Here is a 25,661-nt window from a genome sequence, read left to right on the forward strand (position 1 = left end):
CTGCAAGAAAACAAAATCAAGATAAGTAACTTTCTCCCCAGATTATGCGACTAGTAGTAGAGAAGCTAATATTCCAACTCGAATTTACTTTATTCCAAAACTGCTTGGTTGTGTTGCCTGCAGCTTGGGCTGAAATAATAGTACGCGTCGACTCTACAAAGACAAAGAAGGGAAATTACAGCCAAGTTCCCAGTGTCCAGGCAGAGGAGGAGAGTGTGATTGCGGCATCTCAGACAGGAATGAGGGATGACTCTTCTCAAAGGAACGTGGCTATGAAGTGGCCACGGTCCCCCGCATGGCTCACTCAGGGTTATCCTGAAAGAGCAAAAGTATCCCATTCGATGCTGTAAACTCTTCCTACAACAGTAACACCCAATCTTGTAACACGTGAGTAGCACCCGGGACACAAAATGCCTGCGATTTATATCTTATTAAAACCAGAGATCGGCAGTTCTCGAGTGTGGTCCAGTCAGAAGATCTGCAAGGTCAAAACTTTTCATAATAATTCTAAGATGGCATTTTCCCTTTTTGCTCTTATTCTTTCACAAGTGTACAATGGAGTTCTCCAGAGTCTGTAAGAAACGTTATTTCATCAGATGGCATACAGAGCAGACATGACAAATCGGGGTTCTCCTATTAATCAGACGTTAAAGAGATTTGCAAAACTGGACAACAATGCCACTCTCTCAGCGTATTATTTTCAGTTTTTCAAAATAGAATAATTTTAAGAACATGTATTATTTCTGTTAACGTATAATGGGTTGATTATGTTTTTAATGGATTAACAAATGTTTTAAATTTTTCTGAATTTTAATTTCTAACATGGTAAACATCATAGTTATTAAAACCCTCACAAACAAGAGCCCTTTAGGATTCTTTGTAATTTTTAAGAATGTAAAAGAATCCTGAAGCTAAAAGTTTGAAAAACGCGGCTATGGGATAGACATTTGCAATTTGTCTATCAGGTTTACTAGGTCAATCTTACTATTTTTAAGGAGATTTTTTATTTCAGAGTCTCTTTCAGAGATGGATGATGTCATGTCTACTATATGCACCCACTAACACAGCCACTCTGAATCACTGTGGTTCCCTGAACTTGCCCTCACCTCCCTCCATGCCTTTGCATACGCTGATCTTCTGTCCTTGTTTTAAGAATACGGTAGTGGACAATGAATGATCACTTCATGGACTTACATTCTAGCATCAGGAAGAGATGGTAAATATCAAAATGGAAGTAAAATAGGTAACAGAATAAAGTGTTAACTGAATGGGTGTACTTTACCTACAGTGGTGAGAGTGAGTTTTTCTGAGCAGTTGATTTTGATTAAGAATTTCATAAAGAAAAGGAGCCAGCAACTCAGAGAAAAATAAGAGGGAATGGTATTCCGGGCCAAGATAATGTCAAGTGCAAAGGCCCTGAGGCCAGATAGGCTGAAAAAAAAAATGGATGAATTAAAGAGAAAGAAGTGGGAAGAAGAGTCAAAGAAAGGCAGGGCTCTAGGAAAGAATACACGGCCTATATTCTAATAAAAATGGAAAATGCTAGCAGGGTTTTGAGCCAAGAAGTGATGTGATTTTTTTCATGCTTTAAAAATATGACTCTGATTCTATATGCAGAACAGACTGAAGAAGGTCAAGAGTAGAAAGAATGAACAATTAGGAGTCATTTGCAGATTTGAGTTTTATTACCATGGCTCTACTTTTTCTGGAATCGAGATCAAGCTAGGTATTTAGATTTTATAGAGGTGATCATGGAGTAGCGTTGAGTCATTTAATTTGTTTCTAAATATTTCTAGAAAGCACTTTGATAGCGACAGAGAAATTAAGTTAGTATGTAAATGTCCTGTATTTATAATTACATTAATCTATTGTGAGGATAAGAATGTTCAACTGGTCACAAAAATATTTGTAGATGAGTAATTATTTAAATAAATTTAGTGATACATAAGAAATCTTATTTATATACTATTTATATTATAGATATGAAAGAATAGCACATCTCTTGAAATATAAAAATATTCAGAAGAAGCATGATAACAAAGCATAAGAGAATTCAATTTCTTAAAAAAAATTTATAAACAAACTGAATGATGGTAACGAAATTACAATTACTAAAGAAAGCCTTCTGACTAGATCATTTATGGATGGATTCAGAACTTTTGGCAGATACTTGTGACAGTAGTATTTAGAAAATATCTTCATTGTTACATCTTTTTATTTGAACCACGTTGGCAAGCAATGATTTGAAGACCCATGAATAGCAAATGATAATGCATATATGACAGAATATAAAAGGCAAGAAAGCACTTTTGGTTTTTCAACCAAACCCCTTCTTTCTAGCACAAGAAACCTACCGGCAGGACTTCTGAAAAGCATCTTTCCACCTGGGCACAATTTTGCACATCATTAGGCCTCACTTAAAATATACCTTGGAAATCCAGCTCCAGGTGTTTTTAAGTTAAGGTTGCAGAACATTCTACATTTGCACTGGAGCAGTAGCTGCCTGTGAGAAAGCCCTTTCATTTTCTAATCAAAGTTTTTCTGTCTGTTTTACAAAGTAAACTGGCAGTAAGAACCAACTACACACACACACACACACACATATGCACACACATAAGTATTCAGTAAAGCAATTCAGTTCCACTAAACTATAACTATTCAACAAATGCCAAATATTCCTAGTCCCTCAAATTATTCAAAGTTTTTAAATTCTATCTTCTCAGATGCCTGAGAAATTTACTCTCTCATGGAAACATCTGAAACCTAGAATAACACTTAACATTCTTAACAGTTGGAATATCTCTGTCATTTATAAAACATGTTTTGAACATAAAGAGAGTTTGTACTTGACATTCTTGCTGTCTCAGTGCCTGAAGAGGTGGGCGAATTGGAGCTGCGGGTTCAAACATGTGAGAGGAACTATTTACAGCCGCGTGCACTTTGAATTGTACATTTGAAACTTACTGGATTTCGTGAACCAATGTCACCATAATAAATGAATGAATGAATGAATGAATGAATAAATAAATAAAGCCATGTGCACTAAGCAAAGCCCACTCATAGGGACAAGAAAAAAAGCGTCATTTTCATAAGCTATTCTTACCAGATGTTGTGATTTTATCTTTTACTAAGGAAGACTCTTCCAAGCATTCTCAGCTAGGGATGCTCATTATTACACAGAGTAGATGAGACTACCATTAAGGAAACTCAGGGGCTTTAATCTACTCGCACTGAGTGGGATTCTGCCTTCAAGGACAGAGGTGTGTAGGTAAATGTTTAGCAACTGAGGGCCGTGATCTACAGAATGGGACAATTTCTGTGGTGTAAATATTCCCAACCTGTCTCTTTAAAAGCTCTGGACTTGAGACCACCGCCTGTGGAGTTGCGGGGCGATGTGTAAGACCAGGTCCCCCCGGGCTAGGAGAAGCAGACCTCAGCACTTCACCACCGGGTCATGGTGAGTCAGTCAGCACAGCAGAGGGACTAAGAGACCCAGACCTCCAGAAATCCCAGTATGTCATGAGGCTGGCTGTGGCTAGCTCAGAAAGGACTTAACATAACACAACCCTATTCCCAACAGTAATTGGAAAATAAAACCACTTTTAGCCTCACATTTCAGGGGATAAGACTATCCCTCAAAAACCAATGATTTTAATTAATTTCAAACTCAGCGGAATTCAAACGTCTGTCTTAAGAAGTGGCCAGCCTATCTATTTAATCTAAGTCCCAGTAACTGCTGAGAAATTCTCTTCAAATCAATGGAAACTTTGGCCCTGGGAAAGATGCAGAAGCACACAAGGAATCTGCTTCCCAGAACTGATCTCATGACATATCTGGGCTCTAGGGTCAATTTTAAGTGCCCTGGCAGCTAGTACTGGATGCTTCAAAATTTTCTCTATCTTCAGAGCCTTTGATCGTGTTCTGTACAGGCCACAGACCAGAAAACGCATCAATGTTTAGAAAAGTATTTTCATTGAATGTACCACAAAGCTGGAAAAAACCTGAGGGGCCAGTATATCCCCTGGCCCATAAATAAATTTATTCATAACTAGCACTTCCAGTTGACAGTCTAAACTCTTCATAAATATTCTATTAAGGAATTTTAAAAATTTGTTCCAATTAAGCAAGCTAATTTCTCTAAAGGGAATTAACCACGCCAATAATTTTGCCTGATTAAGAAAAGGTAATTTTTAGAATAGTTGTCTTCTACAAATATAATGTCACAGCTTATTCCAAACTTAGCTATATAATATGATAGTTTGTGCTTATACTACCACTTTTCAGGGACTTCAGATAACTTTATATTTACAAAAAGAAATTTGTGACACTATAATGAGACTTTATTCTTGATAGTTCCCCCTTTCCTTCAAATAAACATAAAGGTAGTAAACATAGCTAAACAGAAGAGTATTGACTGTTATTCTTAAAGCAAAAAAGAAAACTTTCTCAATGACTTTGGAAAATGGATAAGTAAACTTATTCAAGAGGGAGGAAAAAAATAGTAAGGAAGTAAAAAACAATAGAGAAAAAAAACATGATCAGATTTGTCATCATGAAAACCCACATCAAGGTGTTCTATTATTGATGAGCTAAGGGTTATTGTGGCTGGAATAAACATTGGAAATAATTTAATCCAACACCTTAAAAAATTTTGCAAAATAAAAATTCTATTGTTTCCAGCTTCATTGACGTATAATTGAAAATTAAAAATTGTATATATTTAAGGTCTACCATGTGATGATTTGAAAATTAAAAATTGTATATATTTAAGGTGTACCATGTGGTGAATTGATTACCACAATGTTGATTGATTACAATCAAGCTAAATAACACATCCACCCCCTAACATTAGCTACTTATTTGAGCATGGAGAGAACACTGAGACCTGCTCTCTTGGCACTATTCAAGTCCACAGTATGATATTGTTAACTACAGTCAAGATGCTGTACATTAGGTCCCTAGCACTTTGTCTCATAACTGGAAGTGGGTATTCTTTGACCAAAATCTCCCTGGTCTCACAATTAGCTCAGACCAGAATTAGGGTCAGACACGATACTTTATTTTTCCTTTAAAAACATAAAAACACAGAGATGTACCCATGAGAAAACCTTAAAACATGGGACAGATTACATAGAAGAACCCATTATGGGTGCATCCTGATCACAGGCGTGAGGAGAGCATGCTGGCCTGCCTGACTGAATTAGCTGGGACCATAGGTTTGCTCTCTATCTTCTTTCTCTCCACATCAGGTCCTTGGATCAGCAGCATTGGGATCTCTTGGCAACTTGTTCAAAATGCAGCATCTTAGGTCCTGCCTCAGACTGCTGAATTATAATCTGCATCTCACAAGGTCCTCAGGTGGTCCCTAAGTACATTAAAATTTGAGAAACCAGATGCAAAGGATGCATTCTTTCAAAATAAAGGAAAGTTTGACTAAATCTTTCCCATTATTTTTTCAAATTCTGTTTTGTAGAAATCAGGAAGACTGGAAAATAATGGTACATTTAGTGCATTTGTACAAATATAGAAAGATATTTTATGATGTTAATCAAACAGGGTTCTCATATATAAGAAGAAAGGACTTGCACACAAACACCGTATAATTCTACAGAATAACAACTACATGATCTTGTCATTATTATAGATACTAAATTCACCCTTTTTTTTTTACTACATACTGCATTTAGACAGTAGGTGAACTGCCTTTAAATACTGAATGAATAAATTCTTCAGGGAGCAATCATACCTATGGCAAACATTCCCCCAAAACCCCGCTAGAATTCTGACCTCCTAAGACCTCTCAAGGATAATGCTTACAACTTAAGCTCTGTCTGCTACTTTCTGGGAAAATTCAGGGGAAAAAAAAAAAGTCTCCGTAAGGATCCAAGAATTCCCAAAGCAGTTGAAGAGTTATAAAAAGAAAGGCATGTGTCCATTTCCATGGGAGCTTCTTCACTTCTCTCATTTTCTTTATTAATAGTAACTCAGATTAAAGCTTTCGACAGCAAGAACAAAAACTCTAGTGAACTGGCTTCTAAATGTTTGCTTCGGTTCCAGGATGCTTTTCTTCCCTATCTTCAGCACAGGTCCTCTTATTTTTCTAGTTCAAACTACTTATGTTAACTTCTCCCCATACTCCTTCAACCATCTTACTCTGTAAAATTTGGCAAATAATAGCAGCATTAATTTTCTTTCTCATAACCCCAAGCTTCCCATACGTGCCTTGAGCATGTCTTTGCTTTGCATAGGCCAGAAGGAAAGAAATATGGGTGCAAATCTAATAGATATTTATTGTAGATTCACATTTCCTATTATGTTATTCATGTTTAAATTCTCAGTCACCAAATGCAATCTGAAATTTAAAAACAGTGACTTTCAACAGCCTTGGGAGACGCGTAGAATCAATCATAAAAATGCAGAACATAAAGAATGGAGAGTCAACTGACTTTTAAAAAGTAGTTTATTTTTATCAGAAAGAAAACTGCATAGTCATATGTGTGCGGTTTAATAAGTACAAATTAACAGCAGTGTAACCACCACCTGTGGAAGAAATGCAACTTAGCCAGCACCCTAGGAAACCTCCTTTTTGAGCCTTTCCCCCAAAACAACCACAACCTCCTCCATCAGAGATAACCACTGCCCTTTTGTAATGATTTCCTTTCTTTTCCTTAGACTGCTACCATTACAGAAAGGTTCAATTTATTGTCATTGCTAGATAGTAATTTATTATATGAGTTTAGCGCAATTTATTTATCTCTATTACTTTGGATGGATATTTGGATTATTTCCATATACCGGCCAGAATGAACTAGAATGAACAGGTGTGATGAAATTCTTGCACGTGTATTCTGGAAACACACATGCACATCGTTTTCTATGGTAATTGCCCAGGTAAAGAAATGCTTAAGGTCACATCTTCAACTGGACCAGAAAGCAAAATTGTTTCTCAAAATGGTTATATATCATTTACCTCCAACCATATCACAATCACACATATTTATCGATATTTGAAATTATTCAACATTCTAGTTTTTGTCAACTGTTGATATGTAAGTATATCTCATCATAGTTTTAATTAACATTTATCTTACTACTAATGAGGTGGATTCTCAAATGTTTATTCAAATGTTACTTGAATTTTCTTTTTGGTGACGTGTCGGTTTAAATAGTTTGTCCTTTATTTCTATAGTTGTCTTATTTTTATTCATTTGTATGAGTGCTTTATCCATTTTTTATATACAATGGATCTTAGTTCTTTATAATTTCTATGTGTTGCAAATATCTTCCCCTACTCTATAACTTGCCTTTTCACTTTTTCTACAGTGTCTTTTTCACCCGACTCTTTTAAATGTCCATATTTGAAAGCATTATGACAAGGTGAGGTAAAAGGAGTATATAATGATACACCTTTGAAAAGACTACATCGCAAGGATGTGTCCAGTATCATTATCTCCAGTTTTGCATTCTAGAATGATTTGTCAGCACTTACATACCTGCTTCCAACTATACCATCCTAAAATTGTCCCTGCAAATGCTTTAAAGATGCTCCATATGTGTCTGAAACCTTCCCTTCCATAGAATCCTAACACCTAGATGCTGATCTGTATATCTAAAAAAAAAAAAAAAAAATCCACTGAATTAAGTGCCACACAAGAGACTGGCCACCCAATTGTCCCAGTAGTTTATAATTAAAGGCAACTTTGAAAGAAAAATAGCATATCCTGCATGTAGAAATCTGCTCATTTGCCTTGATGTGGGCAGAACTAATGAGTGAGTTGTTTTTTTTTCATGCCTTTCAAATTCAATGAAGTAGGGCTCTCACAGCCTAAATGCCTCATAGTTGTTAATAGCAAACAAAACAATAGTATTAAACTATTATAGTTTACTATTAAACTATTCTGATTATCACAAGCCATAAAAAAACTTGCATTCCAAATATTCTAATGTCCATACATTGGACTTTGGTGCCAAATCCTATCTGCTCCTCTAGACACCACACTCCACCCTTTTCCACCTGCCCCCCCTGCTGCTGGAGGCTGAGCGATGGGACCACATCAGGGGCCTTCCTTGTCCTCGAGCTTTCATGGGATCTGATGGCGGGTCCCTGGCAGCAGTGCAGAGGGCCCGGAGGGGAGAGAGAGACGGCGATGTACACGTCTGTGGTCTCCATCCTGCCAGGCAGCGTTTGGCGAGCCATGTCTCTTCACCAAACTGGCCTTCTCTACTCAAGTCTCTGTCTTCTGGAAACTGTCCCCCCTTCTCTCTTTCAGGCCTAGGGGTGATTCCAGCTCTACCATTATTAAACCAGGTTACTGCGTTACCCTTTGTGGTTCCGCTTTGCTAAAAGTCCCATTGTAAATAAGCCCTCCTGGAATTATCCTAATTTGCGAGTGCCATCTGTTTCCTTTCGGGGCTGTGACTGATACAGGCTTAATAGCCATGTTCGTGTGTGAAAAGAGAAGCAAAACAAAGCATTAAGGTAGATTACAGTAAATGCTGCTTTCCTGGACTCACGTATAAAGCATACGCTCCCACAAGTACTCTTTTCTGTGTAGCTAAGAGAATAATCAGGGAGCACAAAAATCATGGTGGGCTCTGGGAATATAATAAATAATGAAGAACAAAATTATCCTCTCCCGTGGAAGGATGGGTTCTTTCTACCAGGACTAAATTGTAGACCCCAAGCGCTATATGCCGGCGGGAGAGCATTCAGGGGCTTGGTGAAAAGCGCTTCCCTCACACAATACTTTGCACCCTCTCATTTAACTTATTCATGTTCACTACCACATTTTGAAACTGAAAGGGGAAATTATTTAGTGCAGGAAAGTGAATAATGTCTCAAGTGACCCCGTGAATTCTGTCTCTGAACATCGCTCAGTTTTTTTCTTACTGTTTTTATTCTCTTTCCTTAAAAAAAAAAAGGGGGGGCGATTCAGTTCATGCTTATTTATTCCTTACTGCATATATATCTTATTTTCTCACACTTTGATAATAATATTAAATAAGAAATTTGCCTCTTATTTGTAGTTCACACAAAGCTAAAAAGCAATTACTAAACTGGAAAGAAAGAAACAGATTATAATTAGCTACATGAATAAATACCCCAGGATGCTACAAAGAAGTATTTTTATTTCTCAGCTACAAGACTGTCTTCTTCAGGGAAAGCCTTATTATTTATATACTAGAGAAATGGAAGTCTGTCCAAACTAGGGTGTGTATTTATTACCACAAAAAGCACATCAAACAGAGAGATTTTATTAACTGAAATTACTAACCGGAACTACGTAAAGTGTCTCTGATGAAGAAAATGCAGTGGGGAGCTCTCCCCACCTGTTTACCTACAGGGAAGGCAGCCTAACTTCCATGAGAAGAGACAGGATGGCTCAGTTTGAGGAATTCTTGCTCCCCAACTTACTAGATGCCATAGGGGCGACAGCGGATATGACAGCCAGGCACTATCTCCCCTCTGAGTAAGGATCCTTTCCTTCCTTAAAAGCATGACCCCATTCAGGGTCCTTCTCTTTAGCCTGCCATTCAAAGGAGCCTCTGGCTTTGTGCTTCTCCTCTGTCAGCCATCAGTGCTATGACTAAACAGAAAGTGATCTGAAGGCCCCTGGAGCAGGCATAAAACCATGGCGGAGCTTTTTCTAATACGTCTTAAGATACCATCTGGAGAAACGGGAACTGCAGATCTTTCGTTTCCTCATCTCCAGTCCTAAAAAAGGACCTAGAGAGCTAAGACTTCAAAGACCTAGAGAGCTAAGACTACCACATCGTCCTCCAGGAACTTAAAGTGCGGCTCATAGTGCGTTTGCCATTGCTTTACTAGAGAGCCTGACAATAAAAATTAAGTTACACTTTTCAAAGAGAAAAATACAACACAGGTTTCACTGTGGTTACTACTAAATATATAAACACACTAATTTAAGGAGAAAATCCAATTTCCTCTCTCTCTTGACCCACTCATTACTTTACTGAAAGCAAAAGTAAGTCTTTTTATGGCAGTGCTATTTGGTGTCTAATTCAACACTTTTTAGGTTAGAAACAGAAGTGATAAAACATATACATATTTTACTTTAAGGGGTAAATTGGGATTAAGAAAGCCCCAAATGTAGAATTTACATCACTTAAGTTACACTTGAAGAAAGTGACCAAAATACATGCAGACGATAATCTTATATAGTTGTATTTTATTTCATTTGTATCCTATGTGGATGGTGCTAATACATGGGCATTGAAGTAAGTAATATCTAGCTGTGAATCCTAGTAGCTGTGTGACCTTGGTTAATTTACTTTATGTGGCAGGCAGACCTCAGGGTGGCTCTCATAATGCTTGCCACCACGCTGCCCCTCCCCACCTCGCTGCCCCATGTCCCTGCCCTGCGTAAGCCCCTTGCCTTAAGTATGGACATGACCTGTAACTTGTTTTAATCTAAAATATGGTAAAATGACAGAACATTACTCTTGTGATTGTTATATTACATGGCAAAGGTGATAAGATGTCACCCTGTGATTATATTATGTACATAGCACTCTCTCTTTTTAGCTGACTGGAGCCAGGGACTCTCCTTGTATACTCAACGATGAAGTAAATGGCCATGTTAGAGAAGCTCACAGGGCAAGAATCTGCTGCCAGCCTCTAGGTCTTGAGGCAATCTCAAGTCCAAGGCTGGCAAAAACCTAAGGCCCACACTCATACAGCCACGAGGAACCAGATTCGGCCAAGAACTGGAATAAACAAGGAAATGGATTCTGCTCTACTTGAGCCTCCAGATGAGATGGCAGCCTGACCAAGACCATGACTGCAGACCCTGGGGACCCGACTCAGCTAAACCCTAGTCCTGACCCAGAGAATCATGTATTATTTGAAGGTGTTGAATGTGTGATGATCTGTTATACACTTCTCTAATCTTCAGACTTCTTACATGTAAAATAGAAACTTTAGGACCTCCCAGAATGGCTGTGAGCATTAAATGCAATACTGTCTTCAATAAACACATCGCAGGACCTCACTCATGGAAAAGCCTCTCACAAATGGGTAGTAACGTGATTACTAGTAGAAAGGTAAAACTCAGAAGAGTGAACATAAGGGAAGGCCTGAGGAAGAGTGGAGTTCAACTAATGTTGATAGTGAAGACACAATCGAATAGAGTAACGATTAACCGAGAACTTGACAGATTTGATTTTACTACATTTGATTTTTAGAACAGAACTCAGCGAAATCGAGAAATGAAAAAAAACTGGTCTTGAGCACCCGCCCCCTCCTTTCCCTTCCTTTCCTCTCCTTTCCGGCCCTTCCCTCCTTCCTCCCACCCTCAGTCTCTTTTCGTAGCTGTGTATGTTGATGATCAGGCAATCTGTTTTAACGTAGGGAATTTTATAGTAGCTTGAGCCACAACAGAAACACGAGCCCCTCTTCTGCCCGAATTGTTGTGTATTTGCACGAGGAGTTCAATTAAAATGTTTACAAGAATATGGACATTTTCATAACATATAATAATTTCAAAATAGACTTCATACATTTTATATAGAGACATATTGCCAAAAAAACATTCATATTCCTTAATAGCAGTCTGAACTATTTTGCTTACTTCCTTGATCCCTGAAACTGAGCTTTATTTATTATTCTCATTTTGATTTCAGATCATTTTAATTACCAATAAAAAACAAATACCAGCACCAAATGGGTCATTACTTATGTGGATGCTTTTAAAGCTAGAATAGTTAGTGGCCACATTCCAAAGGTTCTATAAACCATTTCTGTAAGTGAATGCTATCATAAAAAATTTTGGATAGAAAACCTATTATCAGTGGAGAAATGCAAAGAATGACTAGTCCTTTACAAATGTCAAGTACAAATCAATGTCATTAACTTAAAATTATAAAATTAAATCCATCCTTCATTTTCATTACAAGAACAATCATTAGCAAAAAGATGAAGGATTTCTTTCCTATCCTGGCAGTCCAAACTTCTAACTTAGAAGAAATTTGAATATTAATATCAGAGCAGCTGGTGTGAAACAATTTTGTGGTCTCATTGCTTCCTATAGAACAAATGGGATGTTTTCTAATATAACCACTCAAACAGGAACCACTGAACTTGATATCCTGTCTGGTCAATTAACCAGGGATCTCAAGAACTAAGTAGACTACATAGCCCATTCTAAAGGGGTATATTTCATATTTTGTAGTGACAAAGATGTTGATATTCCAGAGATGAAGAGATAGACAGATATAGGACATTTATTTAATGAATGTAAGAATATCCTTTGCTTCTGAGTTCACATAAATCTACATACCTGAAGGCTTTAAAAATACCTTCAAGTTTATAATAAATCAAACTAATATAATTTGGCCTTTCACTAAACTGGGGAGTTAGAGTTTTGGCCTTTTTTTTTTTTTTAATTATGAGTTTCATAATCAGAATTCCTACCTGATCAGACAGAATAATGGCTAATAGCTCCAAACTACCCCAAATGTCTTTTATGCCTACTTTTATTTACCCTATATTCTGATTTATTTACTTCCTCATCAACTGGAATTCTGATGAAGTTCAAATAGTTATTAGTGATAGCTTAGCCACTGATTAGTTAAAAATTTGGTCAAACCACTTCATTTCTCTGACCCTTTGTTTCTCTCTAGTAAAAGAGAGAAACTGTTTCTTTTACTCTTCTCCTTTGTTTAGGGGCTCAGAAGCAATAATACATGCGAAGACACATTGAAATCAGTTAGGCACTACAAACGTTTATCATAAAGTTACTATAACTATTAATGTTAATTTCTGACCCATAGAAAGCTCGAGTATCACTTTTGCTAAGTAATAAGCTGTAATTTCACAACATTTATTAAGAATGAAATTTCTTGTGCTTTCAAGATGTCACCATTTAGCTGTCTTTAATATTGAGTGTATTTTGGTTATCTTTCTAATAATCACTATAAATTAGTTCTAATCCATTCATATTCTCTAAAAGAGTCCCCCTCTCTTGTGAAGGATAATATGCATTTAAAGAGAAGTGATGACAGAAATAAGAAAAAAACCTTTACAGATGAAAAAGAGAGCATTAGTCTCCTCAACAGTAAGATAACTCTAGCCAGATCCAGTCTGTATAACAGGGAAGCTAAGGGGGAGGGTAAATTTTACACACACACACACACACACACACACACACACACACACACACACACACATATATACATATATATACAGTATATATAAATATATGTGTATATATATTTTAAATTTTATATAATGTCTATTTTTATATAAAGTGTTTCATAGGCCTTTACCCAAACTACAAGTTTTAGCAACTCAAAGGATGAAGACATAATGGGAAAGTAGATGTGGCAAGTTTTCCTATTTCCATCATGCCTGTTTCCAAGTAGCTCAACACAATCAGAGAGCTCATAATCATATGGCTTCTATAAGGTGTAGTTTACTTGAATGGAAAAAGATATCAGATGGAGAAAGAAAATCAACTCTTTTTCTAACAATACATTCATCTGTCATCCAAGAAACAAGAACATGACTTTGTTTGACAAGATGATAAATACTCACATCACTTAAGATGTTGATAGTTTTTCTTTAAAACATAAAGATGTGTAATAATCCTTAATTTCCACATTTTTTTGCCATTTAGTGTCATTTAGTTAGTATACAACACTATTTTCTCTAGGTGGAATACTTTAAAATAAAACATTGCTCTCTTGGTGTCTATCATGTCATTTGATTTGTATAGAACTACTTTATAAGCTCTCCTTAAATTATTCTAAGCTAACTTTGCTTGGTTCTGCTTATTTCTATGCAGCCTTAAATTTACAACTTAATAACATTGAAGTGTACCTAAATCACTTATATTTGGGGAAATATGCACAATAATAAATTCTTTATGGGAGGCATCTATGCATTGCAAAGTCATAATATTATTCTTTAGTAGAAAAAGAGACATTACATAGCCACTGACGTACTTAAAACTAATTAGGCTCTATTATAAGACACATTAAAGGTGACAAATCTCTACAAAAAGAAGCATTTCTTGATGAGAAGGATCAGTATTCACTATCGGATAACTATTTCCTAATTTAAAAAAAGGAAAGAGAAAGTAGGGGGAAATATTGTTGAAAAACAAAGCATTTGAAAAACAGTGACAAAAAAATCTAGTAAAACACATATACTGTATATTCATCGAGGTGTGACAGGAGCCCAGCTATAGATAAAGGAATATGGTTAAAACACTCAATGCACATAGCCTTTTGGACTAGAAATAGTACACATACATGCAAACACATACATTGCGGGAAATCAAAACATGAACCACAGCCACATTAAGTAGAAAGTGTAGAATCTGAGCAGAGGTAGATAATTCGCTTAATTCAAATCAAACTTAAATAGCCCAATTTCAAAACATTCCAGTAGTCTTCATAAGGAAACAGAGTCACAGCAATTCATATTTGATTTAATTTAACAGCGATCAAAAGAACCGGAATAGTCAAAGAAAATGGAGGGCTTAATGCTTGCTAGCGCTTACGAATGTCTATTTTTCCTACAATTGCTAATACTTCACCTTCCGCAGTCTATACCTAGCCTAGTGGGTGAAACGTTGGGTAAATTGTCTTCTAGATCTTTCTTTTTCTGTTACTTAGTTGTGGCAATTTGAGGAAACTGATTTTCATCTCAGCTGTCTGCCTCAGTTTATTGATATAAACAGACAGTTGCAACATACAGATGCAAAATACTAATGCTGTGAAAATACATCAGTCATGCATACCTAGTCACGACAACAAGGAAAGAGCATGGTAGGAAGAAAAGAACGATAGTAGAAATAGCTCTAATTTATCGGACAACATTATCATCATATTACATGGTGCTGAGCTGGGCACTTAATTTAAATAGACACAATCTCTGCAGTCTAAGAGTTTATGAACTCAAACATAAATAACACACTCTTGCTCTTTTCCAAACGGAGAACAGAGATTTGCCCTGTGGGCTTCCCAACTAAATCCTAGCATTAGAACACTAAGGTAAACTGATCATTAGCTTTATTCTATTTCACTTTTCTCCTCTCTGGCACTTCCGCCTATAATTTAAGGAGACTTTGAGAACAAAAAGCTTATAGAAGGAATCATAAATGCAAATATTCTAAAACATAACATGAATAGAAGTGGAAACGAGACAGGAAAAAAGTGACATGTTGATGATGTGAAAAGGATAAAAGTCTCTTTCAAAAACCAAACTAGCACCCTAACAAACAAAGGGGGTGAGAGAGATTATCTGGATGAACAATGATAATCAAAAAAAATGTAAATTAAAGCCAAGAACAAAAGAAGGATAAAAAATACTTCTGAAAAAAATTTAAAGAGAGAGCTTGGGAGAAGTTTAGCAACATAATTTTCCCTAAGTGAAATTATGGTTCTAGCAACTCAGCAAAATAAGAACGAGTTAAGACAAACATGAAGTAGTTCAAGTCTACAGTATCTAAATAATTAAAATATTTGGTTTAAATGGAAATCTTTTAAAATTTTTATATAAAGGTGCAACGTTACGTAGCAGTAACATAAATGTGCTGAATGATGAGAGACACAGATCAAGTTTCCCAAATGGAGGTCTCTCCACTTGAAGGGACATAAAAGGTAGGGCCTGGTGGTGCTGGCCACCGGATGACTGAACAGGTTTAGTTTCAAGCCTGCTCCAGACATAACAGGTAAAGATATCAGGCTTAATTAAGTTCCACAGTTACTTTAATTTTTCATTTCACTTTGTGTAGATATAGCCCAGGCCTCCCTTATAAGAACATTGAAGGAAATGCGTGGTCTTGAAATGCCTACATAACCAACCATGTGTTTAAAATGAGAAGAAAAGATGGAGTTATAATATTCGATTTCATCACATTTAACACGATTCCCTTGATGCTAATATGGTAAATAATAAAATTTTCAAATTTATTAAATGAGGGCTTAAATAAAAGATGGATGTCACTTTAATTTCAGCTTTAATAATCAGCCAATATCTACTGAATATCTACTATGTGCCAGCTACACAGGCCAAAATTCTTGACCTAACTGCCTAATAGGGCTATGCTTGGTAAGGATAACATAGAGTCTTAAGGAGTCAGGGCTAGTAGGCATTAGTTTTTCAAATGAAAGTGCTACGTACATTCCAATTTTCTGATTATTATTTGGCCGATACTCTATGGGGGAAAGCATAGCCCTACTCCTTAGGAAGTACTCAAAGCGCTGCATGATGGCTGACAGCGAATGAAGGTTGAAGTAAGCCAAGTTAAATACTGGTTTGAGTGCCTGCCTCCCTCAGGGCTCAAAAAAAAAAAAAAATCACAATAAAATTTAACTCATTCACCTTTAGTTGAATTAACCAATATACTATTATGTTTAATTTCCAAATTGGAAAAATCGAAATTAAGAAATATTAAAATTTAACAAAAACATTATTATAAATAATCTATTAATTAAAATGCCTGAGCAAATACTTTCTGTGTGAACTTTTCTCCTGAGACCTCTCTGATACCAGAATATAAAAGACTGAGAGTGAAATAGAAAAGCTTCTATGAGGTGGGGAGAGAGCTCGCTAGGTGAAAATATTTTCTTCCAGATTTAGGGTTCACGTATAACAGCAGAAGTGATTCAGAAGAGGGGAACAACGTCTCATAAAGAGTCACAGCACTCCTGCCTGGAGGTCGAATATCTTCACCATAAGTCACAACAATTTCATGATAACCAGAGGGAAAGTGGAGTCAGGGAACTATAACCATCAGAAACCTGGCAGAACATCGAAACACGACAGTCTAAAAACTCTGCTATGTAATTACAAGATGAAATCACAGCCCCACTGACTGCATACACACCCGCACGTTTTGACAAAATACACATCAATGACAAAGATAAACTATGAGCTCCAGCTCGTGAATAATATTCTTCCATCTTGAAGCCTTTGCTTATGCTATACCCTATGGAGCCGGGGCAAGGGTATTGATCTGAGAAGGAGGCATTGCAAAGAGACCTATCCCAACCCCACTACCGAAAAGACGTGACCGAGGCAGAACCTTGGTCTCCACTGGCCCCTTAATGTTCTGCTAGTAATTCTTTTGGAAGAAGATAAGATATGGGTTGACTTTTGCCATTAATGAAATTATAGCATTCGCCATCCAGTCACTTCAGCATTAGGTCTTATTTAAGAAAAATCTTTTATTTCTGGAATATTTTACTTTAGAGGAGGAATCATTAGCCAGTCACAATTGTGGATCCAAATCAGATTAGTTCTGGAGCTCCAGCATCAGTCACCTGCCTTGCCTTCTAATTCTTCCTCAACATAGATGATTAAGGAGACATGAGAAATCACTAGCATGTGGGAGGTCCTTTCTCTATTCTCTTTTTTTCATCCTCATCATTGACAAGTGCAAATCTGGGATAAAAGGAAATAAAAGAATATTTTCCTCAATATGATTCTGGTGACACACTAATCCAAAGTAACATAGTGCCAGGGCTACAAACTAGAATGGACTCAACCCAGGGCAAGGATTGTCTAAAACATCCCTAGGGAACCATTTGAAGTAAGAGTCCTTCCCTCTACAGCCACAAAAGATTAGCAGAGCAAAGTCTTATCTGTGTAAGCATCTCCTGCATCCACTTCATAGAGTGCCTACTCCCAAGACTTGCTCTGTGGGAAGAAAGAGGAATTTCCTGCACTTCACAGCCAGCTCAGTGCAGGGAGCTGGAGGCTGCTGCTCTGGGAAGCCGAGCTCGGCCTTGCCAGCACCAATGAGAAAAGCAGAGCAGATGTTATTTTCTTCATGTTTCCACACTCCTTTGGAGAGAAAGATTTCTGCTCCTCTTCCAAATTTCTACTATATTTGGCTCTTTATTAGTTATCATTACTTATCCGTCTAGTAGCCAAGATCATTATGGCGATAACCTTTTATTTATAATCCGAGTAAAAATAAATTAACTTGGGTCCATTATCAGCAACATATCCTGATTTAGATAAAAATTTTCACGTCACAGAAGAAGCTTATCGACATACCTGTTTACTTCCCTTTAGAAAATAAAAACTACTGATATGCAATAGAAAAAAGAACTTTTTGTGAATCCCTTTCTAAATGAGGGTTAAAAAGAAAGATGACATAAAATAGAGGTACTTTTTGAATTGTCTGTTGGACCGTCTTTGTAAGTTAGATTCTTGGGAAGAAATATTTCCTTTTAGAGTGGCTTGGCGCTAAATGGTCCTCTAAGAGAATGAATGTCAAACTGCTTTTTTTGCAAATAGCTTAAAACCAGAGAATGATTGAGAAATAAGGAGAATCTCATGGATCAACTTTCCCATTTTCTAGCAGAGGCATAAGAATATTACATTTCTTTAAAAATATAAAATAAAGGCCTTTTCTCAACATCAATAATTTATAAAAATAAAATACTTTATAAAGATTTTATTATATATCAACACAGTAGTCTTGAAGTAGAAAATTTTGTGAGAAAAAAATAGTAACCACTCTATCCGAATGTAATATCAAGAACTGTCCTCTATAAACTCTATAAAAATCATATCATCTGATTCTCCCTCCCATCCCCACTACCAAAGATTCCAGGAACCATATCTGTCACTTCTTTATTTTTTCAGCTATATTTTAAAAGTAGACAAACCAAGAATTTTATGCTCAAATAATTTCAGATCTTTCTGAAATCAATATTGTCAAAGAAGTTATAAAAGCAGAGCCATCATCATCACTATCTGACCAGAGTGCCTGTTTATTCTCTTCAGTGTAAGATAGAAATAAGAGTTGTTTTTTGTTTTGTTTTGTTTTGTTTTTAAGACAGTGCACTCTAAAAATAATCATGCTTCAGGACACAGAGCATTATCTCCACAATCAAAGACACTTCTTATGATCTTACACGCAATAAGTCATAGAAAGGAAATGACCATGAGATGTGAGGCTGAAGACCTTGGACTCTATGTTGCTCTCTGCTGTTAAGAACAGCTCACACTATTAGCCTTTCCCTGGGTGTTTGGGTATGTGTTATGTCAAGAACATACAGTGCGTATGCCCTTGCTTTATTCAAGCAAAATAGTAACGATGGAATTGTTGTTGTCACATTCTCTGTTCAGTGACTGGTGTCCATGTTTGAACTGCCATTTCTCTGAGATAATGTAAACACGAATCAGAGCACAAAATACATAACATTCAACATCACCCTTCTTGGTGACCATTCTTTCCAATATTTTCTTTAGTACAACAAACGAAAAACTAAAACATCAATCAGTTTCTCTTACACGTCACCAATACTAACGTAGCTCAAAATATTATCCCACTTACCCTAGATTTACCTCATTCTGCATTCACATTCTAATTCTTCATTATAGCAGAATAAGCATATTACTCTTAAGCCATTCAGTCTCAATCATAAGAGTACCCTGATATTGGTAAGATATATGACAATATGAAAGTCATTTAATATCTGTCAGTAATATTTTTCAAGATTTAAAAGAGCAAAAATGTTAATGATTATAAAAATTCTACTTTTACATGGCAAAATTATACTCTATATTCGTATCTCAATTTTCAAAGCAGTTTTACATACAACCGCCAGTGATCTCTGAGCTCCACATCCATCATCTACACTCTGCCTTGTGATGCTGGGGCTGGGGCTCTCAAAACCATATTTTGGCTTTCCCAGCTAGCTCTATATTAGGCTATACTAACAGGGGATACTAGATGGAGACTATAAGGCTGGAGAAGGAAGAAGAAACATATTTCTAGCTGGCAGGCTTCTTGCTGTTCCTGAAAGCTTCACCCTTGCTATACTTCTTTACCCCGGGAGCAGCTGCTCCTTTCTGTAGCACAAGCCCAAAACAGTTTGCAATTCTTCCAACAATTGCAGGCCTGCTGCACCCCTCCCAGAGATATAGGCACTAGCCTGCTTGCGTTCCCTCTGCAGAGTGGTTTTCCGGCCTGCGGGTCTTTTTGTCCAAACTCAGCATCAGTGAGCTAAATTTGAATTCTACTGGTCCTTTCCTCCAAGATTCCAAGTTTTCCTACTTCCAAACTCAAGAGAAGAGTTTGGAAGTAAGAAAACTTAGAATCTTGGAGGAAAGGACCAGTAGAATCCAGTTCTAGAGGTGATTGTCACCTTTTTACAGTTACCACCTTGTGACAATTGTCCTTAGTCATATAATGTCACTTATATGTGGAAACTACAGAGCAGGATAAACGAACAAACAAAACGGAAACAAGCTCATAGATACAGAGAGCATTTTGGTGGTTGCCAGATAGGTGGGGTTTGGAGGGATAGGTGAAGGTGGGGAGAGGATTAAGAGGTGCAAATTGGTAGTTACAAATTAGTCATGGGGATGCAGAGTATAGCATGGGGAATATAGCTAGCAGTATTGTAATAACTATATATGGTGTCAGATGAGTACCGGATTTATCAGGGTGATCACTTCATAAGTTATATAAATGTCTAATCACTATGTATACACCTGAAACTAACATAATGCCATATGTCAACTGTAATTGAGAAAACTTTTAAAATATTTTTAAAAACCGTTATGCCTACTTAATTACTTATATTCAATATCTATGTCCAAATAACTGGTGTGGTTTCTGTCACCTGACTGAGCCCTGACTGATTCAAAAACCCTACAGGGGCAGTTAGGGCAAGCATTAGTTTCCCCATTTCACAAATGTTCACAAAGTTATATTTTAACCCCACAAAAGGAAAACCTAGGACCTGAACTCTGTCTTCAAACTCCAATCCTGGCACTCTTTCCTTAGAAACTGCTTCCAGTGTAACCTGAATAAAGTATTTATCATAGATACTCCAATGTGCAATCGAGAACCATACACAGAAAGTTTATGAAGTGGGCCAGATGATCATGGCTATTTAAAGTCAGATCTTTTATACAAAAGCTCCAGGTTACTTTCTCCATAAAAGTTCTTTAATTACAATCCATTTTAATAGTTTTAAGAGTATGGGTGAAGCCGTATTCTAATTCCTGTAGCATAAGACACAGTCACGATCCATTCAATTTGAGCCCACTGAAGAATGTCAAAACCATACTTGTGAGCTCATTATTTCCTCCTCGGTTTTAGAAGTGGAATTTAAAAAGCACAAGAAGAATATCAAATAACATGTAGCTCTTGGTATTACATTTGCCTGCTGTTAGATATTCTATAAATGTGAAAATAGATCTTGGAAAGTTACGAATATTTCCTGATGGAGTGTTCAGCAGGATTTTCCAGACGTGGGCTTCCTTACTCTCGCTGGCAAAATAGTATGTTTTTTCCTCCTGTCTGCTCAGTGAATGTGTTTCTAAGGGCTGCTTTGTGCTCCTGTAAATCACAGGAATTCCTTTACAGTACAGCTGGAGGACCTGGCAGCAAAGCCTAATCGAGTTGAAGAAAGCCACAAATACTTCCCAAGTGGCCTTCTTCCACAACTGGCAGCGTTAAGACTACAACAAAAAAGTGAAAACAGAAACTACAAAAGCAAATACATCAACTTTTGTTCTTCCTCCCCCATTTCTTTCTAGATCTGCAGGACTGAAACACAGGTACAATCATATCTGTAGTGCCTGTGCTCTTTTAATATATTAAAATACACACCCTGTATAATGTAAAAATAAAAATTTTTCTCTTAAAATACATATATAAATACATACACAGAGAAAGAGAGAGATAAATATAGATATTATTTTTCTACCCTAGACAATATTCCCAAAACCATATGTTCATGTGTCTCACCAGGAATTAAACACCTGCTCATTTAATAGGATCGGACTTTGATTCTCTTTTGAAGGCGTAGGGCACATCACTAACAGAGAACGAAGAAATGATAAAAACAAAAGAAACTCTCTACCTTTCTTAATTACTGTCTATTAATGAAACACCTATGAAGGAGAAACCCACCACTCTTACAGCCCCGACGTTATCAGGATTTTCCATTAAGAAACTGACTTAAGCGACAGCCTTTGAGCTGCCTCTCTTTGTTGCCCAACACAGCCTGCTGCATGAGGGGCAATATGCTCCACTGGCAATGTGCCGAATCATCCACGGAAGCTTTAGGTGATGACGAGTGGCCTATTCACTCACAAATAGAGTAGCAGAGAAATATAAGGTGGTGTCTTCCCAACTCACTATCCAGATAACTAAACCCCTACGCACTTGACTTTGGAGATTATCTGATACTTTGGATCACAGAATCCAAATGCGTTATCATAGAGCATACATTAAAAAGTGAAAAGTCACTAAATATATTTTTCAAATGTTCATCATAAAAGAAACAACATCTATGTCTTCAGTCTTTAACTAATGAGATATAACTGTAAACATTCTCGCTCCATTCCATTAAAACATGCAAAGGTAATGACTAGAGATTATGCAAATATATTCATTAGGGAATTGTCAAGACTTTGACAACACTAAGATCCTCATACTGCAATGTTTTTTACGTTGTATGTATAAATATTAGCCTCTAGGGGGAACTCCAGACTCTTTGCCTTCATATTCCTAAAGGCTAAGTCAGGAAAGAGAAGAAATCGCCCTTCCTCTAAGAGGGAATGAGTGGTCTGGCTAGTCAGACTCCAGGGTGTCAACTGAACCATGTTTTGCAGGGCTGGAGCTTTCAGAGAGTCAAAAGGTCAGCACAAGTGATTCCTTGTCTCTTCATGCTCTCTATTCCTTCCATGCGGCAAGCTGGTTGAATCACTGTCCTGGCAATCTCTTCTTTCTCTTTCTGTATGTCTATACCTATATTCATATATATACCTATACCTACACCTATACCTACACCTATATCTATATCTATATCTAACTGATATCTTTATCTATAAACATACATACACACATACATATATGTATATATATGTGTATATATATATACATATATACACACATACATATATATGTGTGTGTGTATATATATATATACACACACGTACATATATAATGCATATATGGAATTATCTGATTATTGCCTTTGCTCAGCCATCTATGTCCATGATCTCGAGGGCAAATATTGTGCAAAAAAGTATTTGGCATTCCTGATGCACTGGCCTTTAATATTCCAGTATCTAGATCTTTCTCTGATTTCTAATAGTACAAAGGAATAGTATAGAGTGTTTATTTTTAAACTGCACAGAATACCATTAACTAGTTTGTGACCTTGGGCACATTCTCTTGCTCTATGAGTTCAGAAACGTAAGTGGTTTCTAAAGCACTCTCTGGCTCCAAAATTCTATGAATTTTATCTCCACCGGTTTCCAATGCTAAGTGGAATTCTGTTCAACAGCTCTTGGAGGTCTAAGTAATTTCCCCACTGGGTGATTTCGTGGACATAATGCCACTCAAGGTTATGGAGCAAAACCCCAAACACCCACCAAAGCACATAAGAACTCAAGTCAAATGCATATGACAATTGGCTGCCGAGACTTGGAACATGATAGCCGTAACTAACCTAAACAGACAAATCGCAGCAGCAAAGTTACAATCTGCCTTTAATCCAGCGTGTTGGGTACCATGTGAGACAAGCTTCTTAGAGTCCTGTGACATGGGCTCGGCAACTGTGCACGCTGACTCTTAGCCCTAAAACTTCAGTGGAATGCACAGACACTTTGCATAAATCATCTTCCTGACAGCCAGCAGCCTTTCCTCCTCTAACTAGGTGATGTTTGGATAAGCCTATCTCAATGTAGGAGGAACAAGACTGTCACAGGAAAAGCAGAGTAGGGGGATTTTTCTCCCCCCACCCCCATAGACTTGGAGCTCTCAGCCATTTCTATTTTGTATATTTTATCTATATGGACCCTCGAGGAATAAATTGGCCAGAATAATTAAGATAGAAGACAAAGAAAAAAAATTAGAATCATGAATCCCAGTTCTTCCAGACAGCCCAGCTATCAAAATGAACTGGCATTATGGAAGACAGACCAAAGAAAGATCTTAAATGCATTTAATCCAACATCCTAACTTCACAGATTAGGAAATTTTTAACTCAGAGAGGTCCAAGCCTTTATTGGCATAATTTTTACTTTGGATTTACCTTAGATGCTATTATGCAAATGGGAAATTCTGCTTGTGCACCCTCCAGAATTTATAGAATTGAAGGAAATACACCCAACTAAAATAAGCCTACTGTATCAGTTATCTATTTCTTTATAACAAGACATCTGGATACTTAGTGACTTGACACAATAAGAGAGTATTATTTTTACTAGTTCTGTGAGTTGACTGGGCAGTTCTGTTCATTTCATCTGAGTTTACTCAGGGGGCCCAGGAAGCTCCTGGCTGGGACCAGATGCTCTACAATGGCCTCACTCCTATGCCTGGTACTTCAGCGAGGATGGCTGGAATGGCTGGAACTCCATGCAATCTTTCCTCTGGGCTGTTTACATGATGCTAGAAGTATTCCAAGAGGACAAAAGTAGAAGTTGTGAGGCCTCTAGAAATAGAGGCTCAGAAGCCCTGTTATGTCACTTCTGCTGCATTCTGCTGCAAAGTTACAAGGAGAGGCCAGATTCAAAAGGTAGGAAGTAGATGCCTCCTCTTTATAGGAGGATCTGCGGGCATAAATAATTTACCACACCCAGACACAAGAAAGGAGTCAGGAGGTTAAATGAGATGTAAATTTGATTTCCTTCGTTTTCAATAGGATATACCCAAAGGGACAAAGGTGCCAGTAGAGGTCCTTGACTCATGCTTTCAGATCATTGTATGTATTCTTTTCACAGAGAATGTTTATATAAGAACACAAAGAAATTCAAGTTACTGGTTTCTGGCAAGACTAAGGTATCCAAGGCTGGCAGTGTCTGATTATGCAAAATTTGTAAAGCGATTCATCTTATCAGAACATGAGGCTAATGAAGTCTAAGTTTTGATCTCAAATTGGACAATGAATTTCATGGAGAAATGTTTTTTTTTTTTTTAATATAAGGATAGCATTGGTCACTCCTTCCCCTACTGAATTCTTTCTTAATCTCAAAAGACATGAACAGTATGATTCAATAAGATGCATATTTTTTTAAATGCCACATATTCTGATAGATGCCATAGGCCTAGAAAAATGAGAACTATAGTTTTATTCTTCCAGAATTTTTAAGATTGCTATTCAAATAATTAATTTACAATTTATAAATGATAAAGTGCTAGAGAGAAGATACAAATTACAATCCCAGGTCAAAGGAGGAACATATTATATTACGGAATCTATAAAAGGTACAAAGGTGGTGATATTTGCCATATACCATTACATATGGGTAAGATTTTTCCAGGACAGACATGGAAGAAGGCATCCTAGATCAAAGGGAGAAGAGTGAGCAGTGAGTATTAATTAAACAAAAATGAGTACTTTAGTTTTGTGAGAACATGGGCTCTAAAAAGAGAAATGTCATAGGAAACAAGAGTATATACGTAGCTCAGAACCAGATTATAAAGAATTTACTTTGCTTGAGAAGGTAATGGGGAGCTGGTGAAATAAAATAACCAGAGTGGTTTTTAGGAAGATTATTCTGGCAGCAATAAATATGATTGATTGTAGACGAAATGGATGGTTGGGAAGAGAGGTTAGGTATCTGCTACAATAAACTGCATGAAAATCCTAAAGGCCAGAACCATGGGGATAGGGGGAGATCAAGAGCAGTAAACAGTTTATATCTGTAAGGA

The 25,661-nt window shown here is 36.9% G+C and overlaps 1 protein-coding gene across 10 annotated transcripts in view; it reads right to left on the minus strand.

Annotated features, from left to right (window-relative positions):
- INPP4B (inositol polyphosphate-4-phosphatase type II B) overlaps window positions 1–25,661 on the minus strand; it is a 557,518-nt gene that overhangs the window by 208,533 nt on the left and 323,324 nt on the right. The gene's annotated exons all lie outside the window — the stretch shown is intronic.

Source organism: Pteropus medius, unplaced genomic scaffold, assembly GCF_902729225.1.
Source record: "Pteropus medius unplaced genomic scaffold, Ma_sr-lr_union100, whole genome shotgun sequence".
Taxonomy (NCBI): domain Eukaryota; kingdom Metazoa; phylum Chordata; class Mammalia; order Chiroptera; family Pteropodidae; genus Pteropus; species Pteropus medius.